Raw genomic sequence first — 16,053 nt, forward strand, 5'->3', positions numbered from 1 at the left:
CATGCTCCAACCAGGGATCAAACCCAAACCTAGGCACGTGCCCTGATCAGGAATTTAACCTGTGACACTTTGGTGGATAGGACAATGCTCCGAACGACTGGCCAGGGCAGGAGGATTCTTTAGAGAGACACATCAAAGTACTTAGTTTGAGAGGTGTGTCCTTGTCACCTCATGTCAGAGAGGCAGCTCAAGTTAGAGAGGCTTCCAGGAAGCCACACAGTCTCCCGGGACTACGGGAACATGGTAGATTACAGTCATGCCTGAGCATCTCAGGAGCACAGGTCGCTGGCTGAAGTGACCATGGTGACAGAGGAGAGTGCTGTGCTTAGAAGGAACTGCATGGCCTGTAGACAGAGGCCCACATGGGGGCCATGTTTGAGAGCTGTCCGGGTTTTTTTAGGGTTTTTCCCCAAAAAGCTATTGGAGGTCAAAGAGACTTCAGCAGAAAATGAGACATCTCTAGTAACAGAAATCTTAAAAGAGCCCAAGAAATGACACATAAAAGAGTCCCTATGAACACCTGCCAAATACAGAGGATTGAAAAGCCATAGATACTTCAGGGCGAGGGAAAGAGCTAGCCCCACAGAACAGCTCTAAGTAACGATGAGGAGAAAGAATAAAGTAGTTTTATGATTTTAAAATGTTTTACTTTGTTTAAGAAAGGGACTCAGCCTTATGTGAAGGGTGCATTTTTGTGTCAGAGGATGACTGCATCCATACTGCACAGAGAGAGCCTACAGAGGTCATCTACAAAACGCTGTGCTATATGCAGCACACACATGCACAGGCTCCCAACACTTGAATACCAAAGAACACTTTCTGTGCATGTTAAATATACTCTTTGTTAATCAGCAAGCATTAAAGGTAGTCAGCAGAGAACTAGTGTTGCCTTTGGAGGGCAGTGTTTCAGCCAGGTGGTGATGTATAGTAAAAAAAAAAAAAACAAAAAACAAAACAAAACAAACCAAAACAAACAAACAAAAAAACCCCAGAAGAATTGGAATTTTCTTGACTGCTCTTCAACTATGCCTCTGATTGAGAGGTGACACACCTCCTTGAGGTAGTTTATGCTTCTCTGTCCTCTGTCTACCAACATTCAGAGTCTTTTTTAGGACTCAAAATTTAGTCTGCAGCACATTAGAAAAAACTCAGGTCCTAGAGAGTTTCTCTTGGTGCTGAACCACGTGTTTTTAAGGTCAGAAAAAGGCGTTCTCCCTTGAGAAACCACAGAGATGGTTCAGTCCTGTCCTATATCCCATTTCTTAGAACATTTCTATTTAGATATTATGATCTCATCACATGTTCTAATTCTCTTTATATGTCTCCCTTAAATAAATTCCCCTTTCCAATTTCCTTATTCTGGTAAGTGACAGACCAATTTCTTTAGTTAACAAGATCAAAACCATAGTCATGTTTTACACTTCCCTCTGGTTTGCCCTTATGTCCAAGCACTGCTCTTTGTATTTTCCAAACAGCTCCCATAGCTGCATCTTTCTTTGCAGTCTTACCAAGTATGTCCTGTTGCCCAAATTTGTAAAGTCTTCTAAATTGTTTTCCTAGCTTCCAGGTTCTCCTCTCTTTTGGTTTATCCCACGTATGTCAGGAAAACTACTCTCTCTAAAACACAACTTCTGCCTAGCACTGTGTTGTTTAAGAATATTCTGTGGCTCACCACTGCCTTCAGGATAAGCATAAAATTTCAGACAGAACTATAATAGCATCTATGATGCTACTACTCTGAGCCTGGACAATTACATGCTTTACTCCTACTCTAAAATGCCTTCATATCCTCAAAGGCAATTTCATTCATCACCAGAAAGTGCTTTCAACTCTGCTAGATGCTGGGGATGCAGCAACGAAAATGAAAGACGCAGTCCTTGAGCACCTATGAACTGATGTCTAGAGAGGCACGCACACAAGTCAAATAAGGTTCATGATGGGAAGTACAATATACTTTAGGGCAAAGAACCTGCACAATAACCAGTCTTGGATTATCAAAGAAGGCTTCTCAGAAGAAGTGATATTTACACTGAAGCCTGAAGGCAAAGCAGGAATTATCTGGGTGAAGAGTGGACAAGTGGTGCACCAAGAAAAAGGTGAAGCATGTGTGCAGGTCCAGAGGTGAGACCAAGCATGACCTGCTTAAATAACTAAAAGAAATTTTGCTCTTTTGGGAAGTAATATACTGGTGCCTAAGAGAGGAGAGGGTAAGTCCTAAGAATCAAGGTATGAAATTTGGATTTTATTCTAAGAAAAATATGGTGCTATTGACAGTTTTTAAAGACTGAAAATGTGATGAGCAGATCCGTCATACAAAGCACACTTTGGCTGAAGGGTGTTGAATGGGCCAAGAAGCGAGGCAGAAGACCAGGTAAGAAGCTACTTCTAGAACCCAGATGTGAGTTTCTGGTGGCTTAGACTTGAATAGTGCTGATGAGAAAATAAATCAATGAAATCTAGAAATACCTGAGATTAAAATAATAGGAATTCTAATTAATCATAAATGTGGTAAGTCAAGGTGAATCGCAAGTTTCTGTTTTGGACTACTGCAAGAATGATGGTATCATTTATTAAAACTGGGAACACCAATGGAATGGATTTGAGTTTGGAAAGATGGTTTAATTTTTGACATGTTGATCTTGAGGTATCTTATAAGACTTCTAAGTAAAGATGCACTAGAGACAGATGAAGGAGTGGGCCTGAAACTCAGAAGAAAGATCTGGGCGCCGAACATAGTTTTAGGAATCATAAAGCTATCGGTGGTGAATAACACAACAGGAATGGGTGAGGCCATGAGGGGCAATGAAAGAAAAGGCAATCTTTGAAGAGGCATAGCTCTGCAGAGCACCAGCATTTTTGGGGGGGGGGGTATAGGATACAGACATTGCAGGGGAGGTAGAAGATAAGTAGATTTAAGTGGCATAAAAAGGTCACAAAAAGGAGAGCCTCAAGAAGAAGCCAATGCTGTTAAGTGCTACTGGAAGCTTAAGTAAGAAGAAGACCCAAAGCCGCACACAACAGATTTAGCAAGAAGGTTGGGCTGGTTTCTCCTGCTGGGCCCCATGCTTGCTCATCTTGTTTCATGTGCAGGACGTTTGATCGGTGTGAAGGACCGACCTCAGGGAAGCTTGCTGCATTCTAGCTCCTGTTACAGTTAGACCAGTGGTCAGCACTGGCAGGAAACGAGAAGGAGGAAAGAAGATCAAGAGAATGAATGGGAATATTTTCCCTGAATTTCTTCTCTGTGGATTTGCTGCAGGCTATGCATTCCTTGATTTGAGTCACGGTTTCTGTCAGGCAGCTCTTTCTGCTTACCCTTTTTGGGCTAGGCTGGGAAAGAGCTTTCTGCATTTATTAGCTCTGGAGTTTGTGCCATCTTTGAGGGTTCATCATACATTATCAATAGTCTCTTTATTTCATTCTTTTCAAATAATTCCTACTTACATGTCCCATCTCATTCCTGCTGGAATCTCGATTGACATAATGGGAATTGGGACTTCGGTGAGAGTATTTTCAGTGGTGTGGTGGAGGCAGAAGCCAGATCACAGACAGATCAAAGAATAAATAAGAAATAGCAATTACAGTATTCTTTTAAAAAGGTTAGCTATTAAATGGCATAGATGGAAGGGGTGGGGGCCACAGTGGAACATCCGAAGAGGCTTTATGTATCTTTTCTTTCGGTGTGGGGAAGACTCGATCATTGCACTATTTATAAGAATATGTTAGTGTAGGAAGAGAATTTGAGGAACCGTAGAACAAGGAGCTAGCAATGGGATTGTGATCCCCTAAAAAGGTGAAAGGAAATGGGATCCCCCTAATAGAATGGCTAGTCTTAGAAGAGAGCCTGTTCCTCAGGAGAGAAGAAGGAAAGTATGGTTGGCATGCAGGGAAATGTACAGTTAGAGCAGGAGATTAAGGCTAGTCTGCTTTGCTGTCTTGTCTTTTCCTTGTGAAGTTAAAGGAAGGCCACCTGATGAAAGAGAAAGTAAAGGCTGGAGATTCAAGAGGAGAAGAGAAATTCCAAATATTTTGAAAAAACAATTGGTAGCATTAACAGGAGAGATCTGGTTCTTGCCAATGCCATAAAGAATTACAGATCAGCAAACCTAGCAGCATGCAAGCAGGGCTCGTTGGCGAGAACAGGCCTTGTGGAGATGGGGTAGTGGGGGTAGCAGGGCAGATATGAAAGGCCTAGGTTCAGGGCAAAGCAGGGTAAGGATGGCAAAAGGAAAGGTAGCCAAAGGCCAGGGTGGCAAGCACACCTCCAGTCCTTTGTTCTGAGGACTTATATAGTTGGCAGGATGGAGGGTGAGAGAGTTACATATTGATTGACAGGTTAAGGTGGTGCCAGCTTTGGGGCAGGGCTGTGAATACCCAAAGGTTTTAATGGGCTTCTTCCTTTGGACATTGTGAGTCCTTTCTGGCATTTCAGGCCTTGGGATGAAAGCATAGTCTCCAAAGCTTTCTTTCTCAGACAGTGGAAACTGATACATAGTATTTCAAGGGCTTCCCTCCTTCCTGCCTTGGTTTACTATTCATCCTACCTCAGTGGCAAAAGGCATTTCCTGGCTCTGTTAGATGCTGGTCAGCAACAGCAGTGCAATCTCAGAGTTCTTCCTATGCTGTCTCCTGCCTCAACAGAATTGGCAGAACTCTTTAAGAATACAGCTGAGTCTGAAAAACATGCATCTAGCTGACCCCAATCTGCAAGTTGGTATGAAATTTCTCCAGACACACTGAGCAGTGTTGGTATTCTTTCAGAAAAGGTGAAGCATTAGAATAAACCAAGGTGGGATTTTTCCAAGTACTCAGATGAAGTACAATAGAAGAGGAGGGTTGAGGGATTAGGAAGCAAGCATTTGAAATAATGGAGCCTGAACTTTCTTTGGGGTAGGTAAGGTAGTGATGGAAATCCAAGAGAGGAGTCAAAGGACTAAATGTTCCTGAGATGCTGAGGACAGTTGCGCTGGGGCTAATAGAGTGGGCTTGGTCATCAGAGAGGTGAATGCCTGAATTTAATGTTTTGGTACAGATAGTTCTTCTGACAAAGTCCCAGATGAAGCCATGATGGTAAGGGGCTGAGGTGGAGAAAATATATAAGACATCGAACATAAAGCATGATGGGTGGTCCACGGGATGGTTGCCAGTCTTCATAGGACGTCTTCTTTGCATAGTTTTGTGACAGGACATACTGTGCAGTAGCCATTCTCAGCAGTTCAGGACATACTGAGCAGTGGCCATTCTCAGATAGCAGTTACCTCAAGGTCGTACGCTAACCCCCGCTTTCTGCTTCTGTAAGCCCGCTTTCAGCAGCTGCACTCCTTCCCCCTCCTCCTTCTGCCTTTGTAACAAGAATATAAGTAAGCCCCAGCCTGAGCTCGGAGCCCAGAATTTGGAATCTGTCTCCTCTGGGTTGGCATGCGTGAATAAAACTCCCCTTTGCAAACCCTGAAGCCATTTGAGTCGTCTTTTCTGTAACAGTTTGAGCTAGATTCTTTTTCAGTGCATATTACTTATAATTAATGCCTCATTAGCCATTCATCAAATTGCACGATATCAAAAATATACATAGTAATATTCAAATGTGAGAGAGTTACTCTTTACAATTCAATTTCAATTCTCTCAGTCATTGAAATACATAAAGACAGCAACATCAAAAAATATTTTTAAAAAGAGAAAACAGGTGGGTTTCTTAAACCAGGTTGTCCAGAAAAGTTCATCATTTGGTTTTCTAATTATAAAGCACAGAAGGAAGGTTTGGTTTGAAGTTCTAATTTACTAGAGCTATGCAGGATTAGTTTCTTTCTTTCTTTCTCTCTCTCTTTCTTTCTTTCTTTCTTTCTCTCTTTCTTTCTTTCTTTCCTTTCACATGCAATCCAGCATTTGACAGTTATTAAATATTTGCTTTAACCATGAGTTTGTTTTGAGTACAACACAATTGCACCCACTATCTCTGTGTGACTCTTTGAGGAATTGGTGTACACTCATGATATTTAACTGGAATAATGAGTGATTTAAAAATAGAAATGCACAAGTTACCACACTTCCTTGGAGGCACATAAGCTTTGACAGAAATTAGAATAAAGTGGTTGTGCAAAAAGCTTCAACATAACTTTTTTCAAAAACCTTTTAATTTTATTAGCTTTAAATATATTTAGCTCTTTAGTGACATCTCCTTGGAACATAATCAAAATCCAATAACATGTATCAGGCCTGTAATAATGGCCCTTAACTTTTTCCCTTTGAAATTGTAACAAGTTATTATGTAATAATGATAATATTGATTCACATCTTTAGAACTTATAAATATATACATACACATGGCATGGTATGTGTATAGGTGACTATCAATCTAGATCTAGATGTATACACTTACATACTTATCCTGATCTTGAGATTGGAAGGTACTGCTAATAACATTTGTTGAAAAGTTGTGAAGAATTATATTAAACTGGAAGCATTCTCTTGACCAGTTCCCTTTATGATGGAGTAACTGAGGTGATAGAATAAGAATACACTGGGTTTCTGGCTGGAAATAAAAGAGAAGATACAGTGTGTCTTGGTGCCTAGAAAACAGCTGTTTCAGTTGAATGAACATGAATTGGATCGCATTACCTTCATGATATGAATCACCTGTGATGACCTGTCAGTCAGTGAGTCATTCATGAAACACTTATTGAAGGTCCACTATGAGTTAATCCCTGAAGATAAAGTGAGTGAAATATAGGATTTGCTCAGTATAGATTGGATTTGTAACTGATCTAGTTACACTTAATGTTTTGTGTATTACCTGTCAAAATGATATATATTCATACTTGAAATATTTTTTAAACCAATCTATGCTATTCCCAATAATTTTTAAAAGTTTTGGTAGTTTTTAGTTTTAAATTACACTGATTCTTATATATTACTCCTATCGTATGTCCATGTTGTCCTTTTTAATGACCCAGAGCATGATTTAATATACATTTGCTTATTTGTATTTTCTTCTTTTATGGATTGCTATTTTTCTTTTGATCTTAGGAAAAAAGAACATTTGCAATCATTTACAAATACAACAATAGAAATTGTGAACACTCTCATGTCTATGTATACAAGCTGAATTTTAGAAAAATTAGGGGAAAAATGCTGATATTCCAACCATGGGGTTTTTCCTTTATTCATATGTTTTCCCCTCAACGATAACAGATATAGATGCTATAGATGTGACCAAACACTATGTGTTCAGCAACTAAAACTATTTAAGCATTATTATCGCTTTGTTACCCTTCATAACCTATAACAATCAACTATGCAATTATCTTCTGTGGTGATAGAGCTGATCAGATCTAGGTAAATTACAGGAACCAGAATATAATATTCATATTTTAATAAAAATAATTAAAGCACTAGCTTAAATTATAGTTTATTTGTTTAGGGAATGTTTGAAATATGTAAGGACTTCTAATAATGCTAGTTAGTTTATAAAGTACCTGATTTTCTTTTTAAAGTTAGTCCCATTGATTTTAAATAGCAGCGATTTGGTTCTTCATTTACATATTCATTAAGAACATTTTACAAGATCTTCAGGAATTAAGTAGCATCCCCACCATTTCAATGCTATCCACTGGGTACTCAGTAATAAATAAAACAGAGTCCAGACTCCAGGCCCCATGGGGCTTTTAGTCTGAGGCTGTATTGTTCAGCCTTGGGTGCTTGTTAGGAGTACAGATGCTGGGGCCTTAGTTTAGAAGTTCTGGGATATAGACTAGGAAAGAGCATTTTAAAGAAGTCATCCCAGGTGACTGTGAGCCTATTCGCAAGTTTCATTTTGATGAATAGCCTTTTGAATAGATGTTTTTGAAATGTTTATCAGCTCATCATTCTTCTTCTTAAAAAAACAAAACAAAAAAACGATCCAATGGCTGCATGCTGATTTAGAAAACTTCCAAATTCCTTAGCATAGCTGCTGCCTTCCTCTCTAACTTCTTTGGCCAACTTTTCCTGATTGGTGAAGCTATGACTTTATTTCCTTGATCTGTTCCTAGAAGCCAGCCACCTAATACTGTGCTCCTAATACTGCGTACCTTTGTCCTTGCTATTTCCTGGGCTTGAAGCCCCCTTCTGTATTTTCTCATCATTCAGGCCTCAATTCAAACATCACTTCCTTGGCAGGCTTTTCCAGACTACCCCTAGGCTGGGATTCTCTATCAAAAGCTTCCCACAATTGCATGAGGCAAACCCGGGCCATTTGTTCTACAAATTATTTGATTTGTAGAACTCACGCAGAGGTCATCCATCAGCCACTCTAGGAGAAAAGCCCAGGAATATGTATTTTTAATAAGCCACCCAGGGGAGTCTTACTGTCAGGCGTGCCTGGAAAGCTGCACTATCAAGTGCGTTAATCACGATTTTCAGACATTATTACTGCCAGAAAAGAGCTTTGCTGGGTGAGGGCCGGAACTTTGGGTTGTTCCACGCTCTGTTCTCAGAACTTGAACATAGTCTGGTACCTTTGTAGACAGAAAGGGGGCCACCTATTAAACCTGAGAAGCTCAGGGGAGGCCTGGATGGTGGGTCTTAAAACTCAAAGACTGAAAGTGATCACAGGATGGTCTGAACATGAAAATTCCTAACTAAATGTGAGTTATGGTGAGTAGTTAAGTCCTAGGCCTGTAGTTTTCTTGACAAAGGTCAATGTTTACCTTAAGTGAGCCTGTCTATTGTCTCTTTTTTTTTCTGGCATCTAAGATAACATACATTTGAAATGTCAGAGTAATCTGCTTTTCCAGACCCCTCTGCACACAAGAGCATAAGACCACAGGTTTGCTCATTGTTATCTTGTCCCTAATACCATCTCTATGTGCTGCAAATGTTAATTATTATCTGTACCCACTCATGTAAAAGAAGTGTGTGTCTCTTGTTTCACTGTTTATCCAGTCTTAGAGATTTCCCCACTTTGCTCCACCCACGCCCCCGCCCCGCCCCCGCCTCTCTCATCAACCACCAACGCATTTCATCTAACCCCTTCCCCCACTTAGGTCTCCTTTGATTCTAATGAATAAAATAAGCTGTGAAAGTGACATTCTTTGGAGCACTTTCTCTATCTTTTGAGATTTTGCTTCCTGGCAATTGTTGTCAGCTGAACTCAACAAATGTTGAAGACTTTTTTTCTTAGGCTAGATGTTCTTTCATCGACACCTGATAGAAATAGCTCAATAACTATTTCTTGACTGAGCTGATGAAACACAGGTCCAGGGGAAGCTCCCAGTCTGTCGTTTACAAGGAAGAAATTGGAGCTATTTTTAGGGTTTAACTATTGCTGTTATGAGGGAGCTTAATTTTTAAAGGTGAAGATGAAGAGATTTCAACTTCCTTCAAGCAACAAAACTACTTGTAATTTGTTACCAAAATAAAAATCTGAAATTTTAATTTTTCTTACAATTTCTGTGTTGATGTTACAGTGACTCCAAGGGAATGCCAGTCTTAGTTTTGGTGGTCATTCAAAAGTAAGTGATCATTAACATTTAATTGAAGTGGCAGAATCTCCAAAACAGTTATGTTTTCATGATGAATTGAAAAGCTAGGAAAGTTGTAAACATATACTATCCAAGGTTTACTTAGCATCTAGTAGACAAAACATCCTGTTTGATTATAGAAAACTTACAAATAAGGGTGAGTAGAGCTTTCTTTTTCCTTTGCAACTAACTTTAATCTTACCAAAGTCTCTCCAGCAGGCTGAGAAGAGGGGGGTGCGCCCCCCACCCCTTTCCTCTTTAGTGTATATATTTGGGGGTTGGGGTGGAGCAGCTTATTATTTTTCAGCTCTGACAGAGAAGCTAAGGGATTGCGAATAGTCCTCTGTGTTCTTAAATGACCTCAACTGTGTAATGGTTAACACATTACTCAGAGACAAAAATAAGGAATTTCATTCTGGACTCTCATGAGTTGGGAGCTGAGATGAGGGCTGTGAGTGTTCTTGGAGGACCCTGTGTTCCCTATGAAGCTGCACCTCCGGACAGGAAATGTCAGTAAGAGGGTTACAAACACGTTTCTGTATTTGTAAAGTGAGCTGGAGGCAAGGCTCTGGGGAGAAGCCAAGGGGATAAAGGAATTGGGTTCAATTTGCACAAAGAAATAAATGGAAGTATGGAGACTAAAAAGGAAGTCATAAGAATTCCTGAAAGTAGGAGAGAATCTTTATTCCCCTGGTTTATCAGAATGCAGCTGAATGAGGAGCCTGGCAATGTAGAAGAAATTAATGGGACTTGGAAAAGATATGGAAAGCATAAGTATTAGATGCCGAAACACTGTTTTGGAGCGCAGTGGTAAAAAGCAGGGATCTGAAGCTAAACTGCCTGGGTAAGTTGGTTTCCCTCTGATGAGCCGTGTTACCAGCTGGTCACTTTATCCCCCCTGCCTCAATGTCTTAACCTGTGAATGGGGATAATAACGCTCTGTATCTCCTAGCATTGCTAGAATTCAAAGAGTTCCTACATGTGGGGCAGTTAGAACATGCCCCACACTGTGTAAACACAATGTGAACATAGATAGTAGAGACTCTTGGGATCGTCCTGAAGTGGCTTCCCCAGGGACATGTGCCAAAATGAGACTGGTGAACAGGATCCAGTTCTGTTTTCCTTGACAGTGGTGATCTATATAGGCGATATATAGGACTAGCATTCTTGGAGATATAATTGAATCAGAAATGAGGGTCACACATGGCAGTGGATAATAAAATAAAAGGCTCAAACAGAATGACCTTAACCTGGGAGCACAGGGACAGATTAAAAGGGAAGGGACTGCAGAGCAAGATAGTCTTGGATAGCCTGGTGAAAGCCAGCAGAGAAGATCCACAAGTTTGAGGGGAAAAAAGAGTCAAATAGATACATTCAGGGTGAATAGAAAAGGATTTGAAATCATTCAAAACACAGATGATAAGGCAGTGACTATATTAAATAAATAGATAAGTGGGTAGGTAGATGAAAGACCTAATTCTTTTGAAAGCTGCTCGTAAGTAAAAAGAACCAGTTTTGACTACAGATGTAAATACGGAGGAAAAAGAGAAATAATATGTCGAAAGTGACAGATTGCTTACTTCAGAAAAGATGAAATGTGTTAGAGTGTCACCCGCTGAGAGAGGAGCCAGACCCTGGGAAAGTCAATTCTATCTGTTCTCTAAAAGTTCAATGAAGTTCGAAGGGTTAATATGGAAAAGGGTGTTATCGGTGCCAGAAGGCTTTTGGTATTCTTCCAGATACCCAAGACACAGACCAAACACGCTGCTCCAAGCATAAGGCTAAGACGGTAAATTTGAAAGAAATGGCTAGAAAACGTGTCTCGTTATGTCTGCCACATCTTTTGTGCTCAGTTTCAACTGATTCAAGTGAAAACTCCTGGCTGAGCAGCTCTCACAGCTGCTTTGCTGTAGGGAGCAGCTGCAGCTGGTGCCAAGTGCAGTACTCACGGAGGGCGCCAACAGGCTCCCAGAGTGCAGTTCAGGGCAGGGTGCAGACGGCAGACTTGGAGGGCAGGAAGGGGTAATCGCAGGGGGAAGTGATATTTCAGGTTTCTAGGGGGGCACCTCTTTAAAAATCAAGAATAGGTAAGCAGAGATGATAGAGGAATAGTGTCAAGGGCTTTGTCAACAAGCAACAAGACACATCAGGCTTGCCTGACTCTTGGCTTGCTTCCGTTGGGGCAGGAGTCCCCAGGGTTAAGTTCAAATGTCTGGTCAGGTGTGAGTAAAGCTGTCACTAATACAACTACCTTCAGTGAAACTGGACTCGCAATTTAACCAAGGACAAGATAGAGCTATAGGAAGGGTCCAAAGAAAGTGTGGGCACCATTGAAATCATCAAACTCTCAGACTCTGTTTCATTGAAAATATGTCCCTCTCAGGAATCTGGAGCCAGAACTGGGTTTGAAAGTGGAGACACGTTTAAAAGAAAAGGGGGAACTGGGTGAGAGTGGAGGTAGAACTGGCTACTGTGTGTTTAGGGAGGCTGACTTTTTGACAAGGACAGGGAGAAAGGGAAGATTAAAACATCACAGCTAAGCAGAAGATGGAGAGAAAAATCTAGGATTAGAAATGATGGGTCTGTCACTGGGAGGGAAGGTAGAGGCAGGAGAAGGGGAGGGCTGGCCAGGGGTGGCCTGACGTGTTGGGGAGCCTCAAAATGTCCACAGGGACAAGGGTATGTAGGTGGAGTGTTTTACAGCAGCTGCAGCCAAACTCACAGCTAAAAAAAAATAAGTGCATTAAAGGTACAGCGTGATTTGAGATCAGAATCTTGAGCAAAATCAAACCGGAAAGAACCATCAATGATTGCTAGGAAATAGCATCAGGAGGCAAAGATAAAGTGAAAATTTGAGAAGCCATCTCATCCTTTTGAAAATTGTATCTTTGGATTTAAATCTATGTTTATTGAAATAAAGAATTTTAAAAGTTAACAAAGCTTTTAGAACTTATGGTGGGTATAACCTAGACTTTCTTCCACCCTCCCCCACAAACAGTTATATAAGAAGTGATTTTAGGTCCATATCACTTAAAACAGATTTGGATATTAATGCATTATAGGAAGCAGGAAACATTTTCTGTTTATGGAGCATCATCAGTTTTATAAAACCTTTCAATTCATTTTTTTTAAAGCCAGAAAAATTCTAGTCTGCGTTGCAGAATAAATAAAGAGAACCCGAGTCTGCAGAGTTAGGAGGAGGGAGGCAGCGATGGATGGTACCCCACAGGACCGCAACACAGGGTTGCCGAGCTCCCGGTTACAATCCACATAGGGCCTGAGCAGCCCCGGGCCAGGTCTGACCAGCAAGGGTAGGAAAGAACACCAAAACGACACATAGGAAAGTTAAAATTACATTACAAATGAAATAAAACCCCTCCTGCTTTGCCTAGATTAGCAAAGTCCTGAGGACTTTGCCTCTTAAGCATGAGGAAGTGTTTCTTTTGTTTTCCTCCCAATCTTTTTATTTATTTTTGTTATAGAGAGGGGAAAGGAGGGAGAAAGAGTGGGAGAGAAACATCCGTGTGTGATACATTGATAGGTTGCCTCTCACACTGCCCTCCCGTAGCTCCCCAGCTGCAACCCAGGTATGTGCCCTGATAGTCAGTTGAACTGGCAACCTTTTGGTTCGAAGACTGGTGCTCAATCCACTGAGCCTCACCAGCTGGGGCATGAGTATTTCTTTTTTTTAAAGATTTTATTTATTTATTTTTAGAGAGGGAAGGGAGGGGGGTAGAGAGAGACAGAAAGAGAAACATCAATGTGTGGTTGCTGGGGGTTATGGCCTGCAACCCAGGCATGTACCCTGGCTGGGAATCGAACCTGGGACACTTTGGTTCCCAGCCCGTGCTCAATCCACTGAGCTACGCCAGCCAGGGCAGGGGCATGAGTATTTCTGAGCATCCCTACCACATTAGCCACAACATGAAACCTGACATCTAACCCAGCCCCTGCCTCTGATTTCGTGATTTAAACAATGAATCCAGGTTTCCTCCTATCAAAATCTCAACATGCTTTGTGAGTATTACATTTTAAGACACTGGCAAATATTATTTTTATAGGAGAAGTAATCTACAGAACATATTCTATACCCCTATGAAACATATTATCTTGGTAATCTGGGAAAAACAAGATGCTCTGGCAATGAGAACAACATACTGCTTGCTCAAAAATAGCATCCTGACCTATGTTAAGAAGACTTTCTATAAAAAGTCAGCACCACCCTCTCCCCCCAAAATCAGCGTCAAACATGTGAAAGAGCAAAGGATTACCAAAGCTCAGGTGTATTTAAAAGGCAGTGGCTCACTGACTTCCTGAAAGAATTTTTCATAAAGAGGGCTTTCATAGAGAAGTCACTGGTTGGGAATTATGATTAAGGTTAAATTAAACGGTACATAGATGTTTTCTCCCAGCAAACACAATTTCTGAATTCAATTAACAGTAGGAGGGAAGACTATTCTCTCCAGAAGTTCTAGGGTGCAAGCCCATCTACTACAGAGAGGAGTCTGCAGAGAGGGCTGTGACAAGTGCACAAAGGTTTCAGGAAGACCTCGACCAGATGAACACTGAATTGGAACTGCCATATTTTACACGCTTTTTTCTTATTACCACTTACTACATCATTCTGTTACATCAATTTTGTTGATATTTATATTAACTTTCATCGATGTTTTGTTGACACTAGTATTTTATAATATCTTCAAGTTCATATTTCTCTTTCCCCCCCAGCACTCCCATGTACACAATGTGGGTGTCTGCCATTGTAGAGAGAATAACTTAGAGCCGTGCTTCTCGAACTAGGTTGGAGGAGCAAATTTTCTGATGTAGTGTTTTTGTCTGCAATCTGCTGTGGGTCAATTCTATTGAATAGAGAAGAAAAGGAATCACTGGCAAAATGGAATTAATAAAACAGGCATATAGACATAAGGCACATTTTAGTATTAAATTCAGTTATATTGTTCTGTCAAATGGCTATACATTTTTTTAAATTCTTACTCTCAATGTTTTCATTTATCACATTATAGATCAGTAATAGTTCATGGATTGACACTGGTCCATGGTTCAAAAGTTGAGTACCATTCAGGTTAACCTAAAAACTATGGTGATTTCCCACAGTATGGACAGACATTGAGTTAAAAGGATCCTACTTCATATAGTGGCTACAGAAGTAAATAATATCTTTTATTTATATGGCATGTTTTTACTTCCTAAAGTGTTTTCATGTTCATGCTCTCATTTATCTTCAGGACAGAGTATGTGGTAGGTAGACAAAAACATATTATTAGCAAGAAGCCAACTTACCTTCATTATAAAAACACATTTAAGTGCACATGTTTTAGCCTACTATTTCTAGTATTACATGGTAAAAATCTGGATGGATTACATGGCGCTGTGCAAACCAAACAGTGATCTGAGTTGCTGACCTGTTTACTCAATTCCAGAAGCATTTACTGAGTGCCCGTATGAGCTGTGCACTGTGCCTGGCCTCATGAACCCGTGAGATGAAGAGGTGTTGCTTCATTCTGACAGGGCAGGTGAAGCACACAGTCAATCAGCTTAGTGCAAGACACAGTGTGATAGAGGTGTGAAATGTGCATGAAACCAAGGGCTGCAAAAGTTAAGAAGTATTTCATTTCGGCTGGAGAAAGTAGTGTTTGGGTTGATGTGGAGCAGCTTTTGAAATGCTGAAAGCAGTTTGCCATGAGGAGGTAGAGTAACACTAGGAAAGTCACAGAAGTGCTAAGGAGTCTGGGTCCCTTTTCTGTTCCAAAAGCATGACGCAATGCTGAGTGGAGACTTTCTGCTTTCATCCCTGCCCACCCTGACTTAACACTCAATCATAATCCCCAGAAAATAATCTTGAGCATATAAAAGTTAGCAAAAATAGATATTGCAAAAGATTTGATGGGGAAACAAAAAAAATTACATTACACAGTACACAACAAACCATAACAATAAGTCCTGATTAAATATGTATGTCCTTTCAGCCCTGGCTGGCATAGCTCAGTGGATTGAGCGCGGGCTGGGAACCAAAGTGTCCCAGGTTCGATTCCCAGCTAGGGTACATTCCTGGGTTGCAGGCCATAACCCCCAGCAACCACACATTGATGTTTCTCTCTCTCTCTCTCTCCCTCTCTCTTTCTCTCTCTCTCTCCCCCTCTCCCTTCCCTCCCTAAAAATAAATAAATAAAATCTTTAAAAAAATATTTTATAAAAAAAAAAAAATATGTATGTCCTTTCCAATGAGTCGTCAAGTTTCTTGCTGGACAATTCATCTCTCTCTTAACGTTTCCTTCTCTCAGAGCAGTTTAAAATCTCTTTGTGTAATCTTACATTTCCATATTCCTCATCCAATTCAGTAAACATGGACTCTAGTTAATATCACCTTCCTTAGAATCTATATAAGGAAGGCATAAATAACATTCAGATCTCCTTCTCTTTCTCTCATCTGACTAGAGACACACAGACATATTTGTTAGAGGATGGTTGGCACTGAAACAGTCATGTAGTGTAAGGGGTGGGCAAGCAGAGGCAGCTGCTTGAGAGGGGAGAAGCA

General features: G+C 40.6%; 1 long non-coding RNA gene across 8 annotated transcripts in view; it reads right to left on the reverse strand.

Annotated features, from left to right (window-relative positions):
• Window positions 1–16,053, reverse strand: part of LOC123807250 — a 269,462-nt gene that overhangs the window by 12,578 nt on the left and 240,831 nt on the right. For 2 of the 8 annotated variants that reach the window (XR_006783636.1, XR_006783644.1), the window contains one exon: window positions 13,298–14,356. The exons of the other annotated variants lie outside the window; for them this stretch is intronic. This is a non-coding gene — a long non-coding RNA (uncharacterized LOC123807250). Of the gene's footprint in view, window positions 1–13,297; window positions 14,357–16,053 lie in introns of those variants that run through there. 8 annotated transcript variants of the gene reach the window in all.

Source organism: Phyllostomus hastatus, unplaced genomic scaffold, assembly GCF_019186645.2.
Source record: "Phyllostomus hastatus isolate PE091 unplaced genomic scaffold, TTU_PhHast_1.1 phas_contig_1, whole genome shotgun sequence".
In the NCBI taxonomy this organism is placed as follows: Eukaryota; Metazoa; Chordata; class Mammalia; order Chiroptera; family Phyllostomidae; genus Phyllostomus; species Phyllostomus hastatus.